Source organism: Cervus elaphus, chromosome 7 (assembly GCF_910594005.1).
Source record: "Cervus elaphus chromosome 7, mCerEla1.1, whole genome shotgun sequence".
Taxonomy (NCBI): domain Eukaryota; kingdom Metazoa; phylum Chordata; class Mammalia; order Artiodactyla; family Cervidae; genus Cervus; species Cervus elaphus.
This window is the reverse complement of record NC_057821.1, coordinates 33,922,217-33,934,093: the sequence shown is the minus strand read 5'-3', so window position 1 is coordinate 33,934,093 and position 11,877 is coordinate 33,922,217. Positions and strand designations below refer to the sequence as shown.

The 11,877-nt window shown below is 36.3% G+C and overlaps 1 pseudogene; it reads left to right on the top strand.

Annotated features, from left to right (window-relative positions):
- Window positions 1-3,834: 3,834 nt before the first annotated feature.
- Window positions 3,835-7,309, top strand: LOC122696827 (annotated as a pseudogene).
- The last annotated feature ends 4,568 nt before the right edge of the window (window positions 7,310-11,877 follow it).

The following is an 11,877-nucleotide window of genomic DNA, read 5'->3' as shown; positions in this document are numbered from 1 at the left end:
TATCAAGGTATAGAGTCACAGTGAAGTAAAATGAAGTGAAAGTTGTCCAGTTATGTCCACCTCTTTGGGACCCCGTAGACTATATAGTCCATGGATTTCCCCAGGCCAGAATACTGGAGTGGGTAGCTTTTCACTGGGTAAAATGAAAGAATTCTAGCTAGATGATTTCTAGAGAAGTCATTCATACAAATCCTTTCCTACTTCACCTAATAAAACATAATAAAGTAATAAAATAAGCCTCAATTCTCAGAAATTTCAGGAGAATTAGATATGGATGAATTTTCCAGCTATCTGAGCTTACTCTGAAGTCAAATAAATCAAATGTCTCTTTTCGGTAAAACACTGTGTTAAACACACAAAAAAAGAAAAAGATAAGATATAGACCCTGCCTTTAGCAATCAGAGATGTATAAACAAAGATTCACAGTAAAAAGCAGACAAAATTTAGTCTTGAAGTTCTACTATACAATAGGAGGTAAAGAGGTTGAATAGTAAATTATAACTCTGGGGAATAATTTGAAAGTTTATTTTATTTTTTTATTCGTGTTGGTGGTTTTTGTTTTTGTAAGGACCTTTGGAAATGTATTATAATGTATTCTGGAAGCAAATGTTTCAGCAGAATCATTATGAATGTCAATGACTGTAATGTGTATTGAAAGAATTCTTAAGGACCACAGGCAGTTATCGAAATAATTGCCCATACACTAAATGGCCCCCAATTGTATAACTTACGAACTATCACATCTGCTTTTGCGATCTCTTTCTTGTCTCGCATAGGGTTGGAAGTATCTTTCTTTTGCTACTAAACAATTCTACTTCCTCCTTGAAACCCTTTTCCAGGGGATCTTCTTGACCCAGGCATTGAATCCAGGTCTCCTGCATTGCAGGCAGATTCTTAACCATCTGAGCCACCAGGGAAGCCCTGTAACAGGCAAAAGTTTAATAAATTTAATAATATATTCTACTAGTTTAGAGTCTTAATTCTAGCTGAGACAGAGAATCAGGAGAGACGGTTTGGGTTGTTTTCTTGTTTTTCACTATGGATCCCCCTTCTTATTCCAAGTATTTCTGATTCAAAATGTCCAAGGTAAGGCAAAAGGACCTGTGTTTTTTGTTTTTTTTTTTTCAAATTTTTGGCTAATTCAGCTCTGAACCACACTGGAGAGCTACTGCTCTATTATTTTTAAAGGCATCTGCTTTAAAATAATCATATAATATTTAACTGAAAAAAGGAAGCTGATCTTTTTTGATAAATCTGTATTAATATTTTCTACCTATTCCTAAATTAGTTCACCATAACCAGAAATGCAGCAGGGGTATTTTCTTTTTAGAAGTCCTTGTTCATAGAATAGCAACCCCATCATGTGGTATTTTGCTGAAATTGCTTCCAGAGGCACATTAGGTTTAAGCATACTTTTGCATTCAAAAGCAAATTTTAAAAAACTTTTTATTTACTCATTCAACATTTATTGAGCAGACATGATACTTTAAGCATAAAACTAGGTGCTCAAAGAAAAAAAACTTCAAAAATCAATACTGTAATCTACTCACATGTGTTGAAATTTATAGTGTCAAAAATAAAGCTGGTTGACCCCAAGATATTGATTAATATAACCCTATTCAAATTACCAATCAGATTCTTTTCATAAAGATGGATATAGTTTGTGGCAATTTGAAGTCCCTAAAAAGTTTGCTTAATCAGAGCTAGGACAAGGCTAGTTGGCAGCTTATCAAGACAACTTACCACCCTAATTATGAGGCCTCTCCCACTTCTCTCTCAGAAGATACCAACTTCCAGAGAACCCATCAGAACAACTACTTTCAAAACTGCATTTACTGACACTGAAGCCCAGACTAACACTGAGTTTGATTTCTTTTTAACTGAGTTTTTCTCCAGTGTGTGCAAACATTTCAAAATAAATATTTTTTTTTAGATAAATTGACTTTACAACTACCCAAATCCAGACATGCAATGAGATTTCATTCTGATGTATAGGTCATAAATGCAAAAGGGTTACTCTTTAAAATTAGGCATTTGTGCCCTTCACTCATGCGACATTACCATGGTCTTTCATGCACAATGCCTACTGAGCACAGGGCTCTTTATTAAAGAGATCTAAAGCTCATAGACAAGATCATTGTTCTAGGAAAGAATTTTTGTACATTTTTGTAAATTCACTCCTTGGTTTTCTTGCTAAAACAAGACCATTCCATAACAATTTATATTCTGAGCAATTACTTTAATAATTTTAAGGGGGGTAAAATTAGAAAACTGAAGACGGCAATTTTAAAATTCCCTTTTGTTGGTAACCACAATTATAAATTTCCAATAACACTGTTGAATTCATGGTGCTATATATCTTCTTCTTAGCCATTATTTTTAGTGTTTAAAGGAAGACTGTCAAAAAAGTTGTCTGTAAATTACCTTTTACAGTCATAAAAACTCAGAAAATGTAAATAAGCATCATGTCATTTTTATTTAAATTTTTCAGGGGTAAATTTAGCAGATACATAATAAATGATTGAACACTAGAGATTTTAGCTATAGTGATATGCTACCCAAATGTTTACTAAATAACTGGTATTGAGGCCCAAGAATTCTTCCAAAAGAATTACATATTCTAAAAGTGAAAATATATGAATAGACCTTCCCTCTCCGATGCAATAACCACTAGCCACAGATAGACACTGTGTATTTGAAATGTGGCCACTGTGCTGAAAAGCTGCATTTTTATCTTTATTTAATTTCAATTAATATCAACTTTTATAGCCACATGTGACTAGCTGCTGCCATACTGGAGACTGCAGGTCTCCATACATCTGCATGTATAAATACATACTGCCATTTTATCTTTAATGTCTTCTAATGTAAACTTTTCTCAGCCTTCTTCTCTTTATGATATTCATATTTTTGGAGAGTATATTTGGTGGACCATGCTTATAACTCTTAATCCTGACCTGAAAATTCTTTTATAGGACTTGTCTTTACAACAGATTTGTAGGAAAATTTTCCATCTATGAATTCTGAGACCTTTAGTACCAGTCAAGTGGGCAATCAATCCATAATGGGTGTTACAAGAGATACAAGCAGAAATTAAAAGGATGTCTCTGAACACAGAGAACTTCTGAAGTCAAGGAAGAGCAGAAAGAGTGTGAACTTGAAGTGTACACTCCAAGGTCAAGGGAGAAGTAGCTGTTGATGTAGAAGACAGGCAAAGAAAGTTATGAGATCTAATAAAGTCTCGTCATATGGGTAGGTGATATGGGTAGCCTTAGTGAAAGAAAACAAAAGTAAGGAAATGATACAGTGCTTAATCTCAACAGTTTATAACCTTATAATGAAGCTGTAAGATCACAACTCTGTTATATGACTTGCTAAGACAGGGAGATAAAACAGATATATAAACATCATCAAAGAAAATGATATCATTAATCATTTTAACAGTACAGAAAAGGCAATTGATATTTCTGTAAAAAACTAGAAAGATGAAAAATCAGGATATGTTACATAAACTAGCACTAGGTATGATTTCAAACAAAATATATCGCATATATTGCTATACCTGATTCAACTACTATTGAAGAGGACAGATTACGTTTTTTAAAAAAAGCAGAAGTGTTACTTGTACAACTGTGAATAAACTAAAAAAGACTGAATTGTACATTTTAAGAGAGTGAATTTTGTGGTATTATAAGTAATATCTTAAGTTGCAATTAGATAATATATAAAAGTAAAAAATCTGGAGAGGAAAAGAAGCCTCTCTTCACAAGGGAGGATAGCTTGACAAGCACAGGTTGAAGTAGATATTTGGAAGAACGACATTTTTTCTGATCAATGAATAAAGAAGAAATAGAGAAGTTAGCTGGAAGAGTCATCATGAAGATGAATTTGAAGAAAGAGGTGAGAGAGATGGGTGAGACAAGGTCCTGCACAGCCTCAAGGGTGGGAAGCAACAGCCCACAAAGACAGAGTATCTGAAAAGGATTTTGCTGCATAAGAAATACAAAGAGGGGATTTTTAAGTCGTTTACCATGATGTTTTCTATGCACCTATCTCTTATCTTTCTCAGTCGTATAGTGCTTTAATACATGTTACATTTGTCACTAAGCTTTTTCCATCAATGCGGATTCTTTCGGGGAAAATAAAAAGGGAACTGTGTCTGGGTTGATTTAAGGCAAAAACATGCACTGTGGGAAAGCCTGGAGTTGAGAACAAAGGATATGCTGGAGTATAAATATCTGGGAATCATCAGAAATTCCAGGGAGAATTAAGACTTTCAAAAGTTGTAGAATTGGTGAGGTTCAAGTTGAGATCCCCAAGTGGAAAAGGGGAACCAGGATCATATCTGGGATACAGATGGAATGAACAGAAAATTGCATTAAGCTACATATATGATACAATGAAAGGATGACGTTGGAAAATAGGAAAGCCCAGAATTGATCTAGACCCAAGCAGAGTAGATAGAGTTGCTTGACTGCCTGGCAGATGGAGAGACTAGAGACTCACCTCCCCCTTGTCCTCCCCCAATCCTTTGCGAGTGTCCTACAGCTCAGAGATGAGGACCTAGAACTTCTGACTAGAGTGCATGAGGTGCTTCATAGATGGAGGGCATAATCAGGTAAGGAAATCTAGGCTCATATCCATTTAAAATTGACTCTGTTCTCCTATTCCTCTTTTGACTCTTCTAAATCAGTTTTGTTGTCTCAGAAATATATCTGAGATAAGAACAAGCACAGCTAATGTGATCAATTAAATTGAGATGTGTTGTGTCAAGTAGAGAAGATTTCAAAGACTTAGCATGAAAAATGTTTTAATTTCTCATTAATAACTTTTATATTGATTATATGTTGAAATGGTAACTGGGCTAAATAGACTAAATTACCTAAATTAATTTTCCATACTGCTTTATAATTTTTAATGTGACTGCTGAAAAAATTTTAAATTAAATTTGTAGCTCTGTTTTTATTTTCATAGAAGAGCACTGGAATAGATGATTTATGAAGTAAAAACTACAAACAGTATGACAAAAAATTTATCTTCACAGCTAATCTAATTAGTGAAAACTTACATAACCTTTAGTTTTTAAGATAACAAGATACTAAAAAATGTTACTGCATATTATTAACAAGGACATAGTAAGATAAGCATGCTTACATATTAGTAATGAGGTTATAAATTGTTAAAATCTTTCTGGAAAAAACTGGAAGTAACATTGAAAACCCTTTAAAATACTGGTTCCTTTTTAATAAACAACTATTGATACCTACGGGCTTCCCTGGTGGTTCAGAGGTTGAAGCGTCTGCCTGCAATGTGGGAGATCTGGGTTCGATCCCTGGGTCGGGAAGATCCCCTGGAGAAGGAAATGGCAATCCACTCCAGTATTCTTGCCTGGAGAATCCCATGGATGGAGGAGCCTGGTAGGCTACAAGTCCATGGGGTCGCAGAGTCGGACACGACTGAGCAACTTCACTTTCACTTTCATTGATACCTACAAATTTCTGTACAATGATGTTGACTGCGACATTATTACCTAGGAATGTATTACAATAACCTGAAAAGTGAAGGTAAGGAAATACTTAAATGAAATGACTTCAGTCACATGATAGAAATATTGTCCATATTCTGGTCACAGCACCTTTCTAATACTAACTTAATAGTAGATGTTTGTGCACTGAAATACAAAGATATAATCATGTTTTATGTTAGTGTAATTAAGATTTGGTTTTTTCTAGAAATTTTTTGGTGTTACAGATTTTCTAAAATAAAAATTAGCATTAATTACAGGAAATAAAGAAGAAAAGAGAACAAGATGGGTTCAATATCTGCTAGTTTCAGTTATCCTCCATATTTTCACTTGCACATGCCCTAAACTTAGAAATGTCTTAAATAGGTACATAGATGATTTCCATTATTTCCCTTCAATTCATCTCCTTTTTTCCTCTCACTTCTTACCTACCAAACCAAATTATTACTGAATAACATTTTAGCCACAGATAAGCTGTCAACTGTTTCTTTGAAAAGATTAATGTTAATTTTAAAATAAATGTTTTTCACCTGTCTTATCTAAATGTTAACATTTTCTGTGTTTTTTCTGATTCATACCAAAAAAAAATCAGCTCACTAAATTTACATACTTATCTCCAACTTTCCTTTTAATCCATATTCATTTTATTTATCAGTATCTGATAAAATTTAACTAACATTTTGAAATCTTTCACTAAAAGAAAACAAAAATCCTGTGGCTTTAGATAAGCATTTAAATATAAAAATAGTAATTTAATTGACTATAAAAACTCAATATTAGCATTGAAAAATAGGTCAGGATTTTTCTGACATGTCTCTGGTGTTGATCATGAATAAGCTCACAATCTTGGTTCTTACTTTTCAAGTGATCATAGTTTGGCAGTGGAAAGAAATGTTTACAATCATCTGGTTTATCCCTCCCATTCTGCCTGTGTTGGTTCTAGCAGAGTTTATCATCATGGCCACACCACACAAGCCTAGACTTAGAATCAACAGATGACTTATGAACTCAAAGTGTCATTTCAAAATGACTAAGATTCCCTTTTGCCCTACCGCAGGCTCCAGGGTGTGTGCAATCGAGAAGTCGGCGACGATCAGGACCCCAGTGAGATGGGCCTGCTCACTACCTAAAAAGTCCCTTTCAGGGTCTGACCAACCAGCAACATGGCAAGGAGTGCAGCCCCCATGACAACCTCCCCACGTACAAGCTGGTGGTGGGGGCAGGTGGGCAAGAGCGCCCTCACCATTCAGCTTTTCCAGAAGATCTTTGTGCCTGACTACAACCCCGCCATCCAAGACTCTTCCCTATAACATACAAAGATTGACAGTCAATGGGCCATCTTGGACGTTCTGGACCCAGCCGGGCGGGAGGTGAAGGTCAGCGCCTTCCGGAAGCAGTACTTGCGCACAGGGGACAGCTTCCCCATCCTCTTCTGGGTCACGGACAAGACCACCTTCGAGCACGTGGACTGCTTCCACCAGCTCATCCTGCGCGTCAAGGACAGGGAGTCATTCCCGATGATCCTCTTGGTCAAAAGGTCGATCCGATGCATTTGAGGAAAATCACCAGGGAGCAAGGAAAAGAAATGGCGACCAAACACAATATTCCATAAATAGAAACCAGTGCCAAGGACCCACCTCTCAACGTTGATGAAGCCTTCCATGACCTGGTTAGAGTAATTAGGCAACAGATTCCAGGGAAACAAGCCAGAAGAAGAAGAAGAAAACCAAACGCTGGGGAGACCAGGTCACGGGCACCCACAAACGGCAGTGTGTGATACTGTGATGGCCCAAGGCCCTGGGCACAGTGACCGGGAACTGGCCAGGCCTCGGGACCCCTCCACTGCCTAACTGCAGCAAAGACTATCCTAACCATGACCCTTGGCTCCAGGACTTGGCACAGGAAGGGAGAGATGAAGGGTGGGCAGGGAGGGGTAGGGTCTGGCTTTTCCCGAGGGGCACAGGAGGCGGGGTGCCTCACCAGAGAGAGGAGGCGATGGTAAACAGAACAGCATCCAAGCCCCTGTGCTGATGCAACCCGTCCCTCCCTCTCGGTGGCTGTGTTATTTCTCTGAACTCAGTGTAGGTTTGATGTGGGAGTGTTTCTCCACCTACAAAAACAAGCCATGATCAAGCTCCACCCCAACTCCACCCGCAGTCCACAGTGTCTGAGTTTGGGTGTCTTTTCTAGATGTTTAAATTATTTTAAGGATTATCATTTTATTAAAGGGGTCTGTACGCCCCCCCACCAAAAAAACAAATGACTAAGATTCAAATTTTCTACACGAGATGACCAAAGGAGGGGTATGAGTTTGTTCTCAAGACCCCCAAAGAAGCTTAGAAGTAACAAAAATTGGAAAAGCACAGATCAACATGTATTTACAGACTTTGTTGATTGTGGTGATGACAAGGGCTCACCTACCACTTTGTGCACAATTTTGTTTATGAATGACATTGCTAATGAGGAATACACAGTGTGGGCTTTGGTACCATCTGGCACTGTATGGCCAAGGACAGGTCTAGCCCTGCAAGGCACTATGTCAACAGCAGAGCCTGATGTTAATCATACGGCATCCCTGACAGTTGGCAGCATGTTTATAAAGTAATAGACACTCAATAAACACTATTATTATTCATTAACACATAATGAACAGTCCTATACATAGTCAACAAAAGTGTGATATTCAGGAAAGTATTATTGAGCCCTCAAGTTGGTGGAATGTTTCTCCCAATACTTAGTAGCTATATTTCTTAATTAATTGAGGCACTTTATATAAAATAAAATTCACTCATTTTAAGAGTATAGTTCAATGAGATTTGACAATTTAATATGCCTATACTATACATTTTCTTCTAAGCACCAACTGAATTTCACTCCAGTTATTTTGTCAGGTTGAGATTTTAATTTCATTCAGTTCAAACTATTTTTTTTTTATTTTTTTATTTTTATTAGTTGGAGGCTAATTACTTCACAACATTTCAGTGGGTTTTGTCATACATTGATATGAATCAGCCAGTTCAAACTATTTTCTAATTTGTCTTGTCATTTTCTCTTTAACCCATGGGTTATTTAGAAGAGTGTTTTTTGCTTTCCAAATATTTTGTGTTTTTCCAGATAGCTTTCTGTCTTTCATTTCTAACTGAATTTTCCTGTGGACAGAGTATTAACTCTGTGTGATTTAAGTTCTTAGAAGTTTACTGATTTTTTTATTGCCCTAAACAAAGCCTAGTTTCCCTAATGTTCCATATTACTTGAAAAAACTGTGTTTTCTGCTCTTGAACTTTTCTATAAATATCAGTTAGGTCATGTTGGTAGTGTTGTTTAAGTTTTCTATACCTTTACGGATTTTTCTGTTGGCTCAAACTTCAGTTACTGAGAAGGAGCATTTAAATCTCCAAATATAATTGTGGTTTCATCTATGTTTCCTTCCAGCCCTCTTAGTACTACTTTCACACATTTAGAGGCTCTGTTGTGGGTCCTACAGACTTAGGAATGTTACATTTTCTTAATGAGTTGTTCTTCTTTATCATTTTATACTATATACTTTATCCTCAATAATATTTTTGTCATGAGGTATAATTTACTCTCCAGTCAAACTTTACTGCAGTTATTATTTCGAGATTGTGTAATTTTCCACCCTCTTGCTTTTTATATATAATTTCCCATCCTCTTGCTTTTAACCTGTTTGTGTTTTCATGTTTTAAGAACGTTTCTTATGACAGTATACAGGTGAACTTTGTGTTTGTTTTTCTATCCATTTTGATCATTTCTGCTTTTTTATTGGCGGGTTTAGTTGCCTCCTCATGAATAAAGTAAAAACAACACACTTCAATTTACCCCCTTCCAGATTTTGTGCTCTTGTGGTATATTTTGCCTCTGCATAAGCTACAAACTTCATAGTATATTATCTCCATTTTAGTCAATACTTTTTTATTTTTTTAAGTTATATAGTAAAATTGACTTCATTTTAATTCTTGTGTATCATTCTTTGCATTGTAATACATATGCATTTGTGTAACTACCACCATAATCAGAATATAGAAAACCTCCAAATTCCCACCAAATTCCTTGTGATACCAATCTGTAGATATGTACATCCTGTGATGATTAATTTTATACATCAACGTGACTGGACCATAGGCTGCCCAGATATTTGGTCAAATATTATCTTAGGTGTTTCTATGAGGGTATTTGTGGATGAGTTCAACATCTAAATCAATAAATTAAGTAAAGAAGATTACCCTCCTTAATGTGGGTGGGCCTCACCCTATGAGCTGAAGGCCTGATTAGGACAAAAAGACTGATCTTCTACTTTTAAGAGAGCTCTTCCTGTCAAATGGTCTTCTAACTGGGACATCATCTTTTTCCTCCCTTCAGACTTAAACGGAAAACATCTGCTTTTCTGGGGCTCAATCCTGCTCTACAGTTTTCAGGCTGAAACTAATCCCTGGAAACCCCTTATCTGTTCTCCATCACTATAGTTTTGTCTTTTTGAGAATATCATATTAATTAAATAATAGCACATATAATCTTTTGAGATTGACTTCTTTCACATAAAATAAAATATTTAGAATTTAACCAAGTTGTTGTGCATAAACAGTTTATACTTTTATATTGCTCACAATACATTATTTTCTGGATATTAAACAGTTTGTTTATCCATTCATTAGGCTAACAGCATTTGAGGGTTTTTTTTTTCAGTTTTTGGCGATCATGAATGTAGAGACTATGAACTTTTGTGTATACGTTTTTGTGTAAGCATAAGTTTTCAGTTCTCTAGGGCAGACACCCAGACGTGGGACTGCTGGGTCACATGGTATGTGTATGTTTAACCTTGAAAGAAGTTGTCAAATGATTTTCCAGTGACTCTACCATCTTTGTTCCCATTGGCAATGTATGAGAGTTACAGATGTTCTCTATCCTTGTCAGCACCTGTTATTGTCAGGATTGTTTATTTTACCCACTTTAATACACGTATGGTATTACTTCAACTTGGATTTCCAGAATGGCCAGTGTTATTGAATATATTTTTATGTGCTTATTTGCCATCTTTGTATCCTCTTTAGTGAAGTGCTATTCATGTTTTCTGCCTGTTTTTAAAGTTAAGTTGTATATTTTCTTATTACTGAGTTTTGAGAATGCTTTAAACATTCTGGATCCACACTCTATGTCACATACAAGATTTAAAATAATTTTCTCCCAGTCTGTAGCTTGTCTTTTCACTTTCTTAACAGCGTTTATCAAGAGCAAAAGATATTAAATACTGATGAAGTATAATTAATTGGATTTTATGATCATGCTTTTGATGTCATGATGGGATAAAATTAGTTTGTTTTTTTTTTTTCCAATGGGTTTTGTCATACATTGATATGAATCAGCCATGGATTTACATGTATTCCCAATCCCGATCCCCCCTCCCACCTCCCTCTCCACCCGATTCCTCTGGGTCTTCCCAGTGCATCAGGCCGGAGCACTTGTCTCATGCATCCCACCTGGGCTGGTGATCTGTTTCACCATAGATAGTATACATACTGTTCTTTTGAAATATCCCACCCTCACATTCTCCCACAAAGTTCAAAAGTCTGTTCTGTATTTCTGTGTCTCTTTTTCTGTTTTGCATATAGGGTTATCGTTACCACCTTTCTAAATTCCATATATATGTGTTAGTATGCTGTAATGTTCTTTATCTTTCTGGCTTACTTCACTCTGTATAATGGGCTCCAGCTTCATCCATCTCATTAGGACTGGTTCAAATGAATTCTTTTTAGCGGCTGAGTAATATTCCATGGTGTATATGTACCACAGCTTCCTTATCCATTCATCTGCTGATGGGCATCTAGGTTGCTTCCATGTCCTGGCTATTATAGACAGTGCTGCGATGAACATTGGGGTGCATGTGTCTCTTTCAGATCTGGTTTCCTCAGTGTGTATGCCCAGAAGTGGGATTGCTGGGTCATATGGCAGTTCTATTTACAGTTTTTTAAGAAATCTCCACACTGTTTTCCATAGCGGCTGTACTAGTTTGCATTCCCACCAACAGTGTAAGAGGGTTCCCTTTTCTCCACACCCTCTCCAGCATTTATTGCTTGTAGACTTTTGGATAGCAGCCATCCTGACTGGCGTGTAATGGTACCTCATTGTGGTTTTGATTTGCATTTCTCTGATAATGAGTGATGTTGAGCATCTTTTCATGTGTTTGTTAGCCATCTGTATGTCTTCTTTGGAGAAATGTCTGTTTAGTTCTTTGGCCCATTTTTTGATTGGGTCATTTATTTTTCTGGAATTGAGCTGCAGGAGTTGCTTGTATATTTTTGAGATTAAGCCTTTGTCTGTTTCTTCATTTGCTATTATTT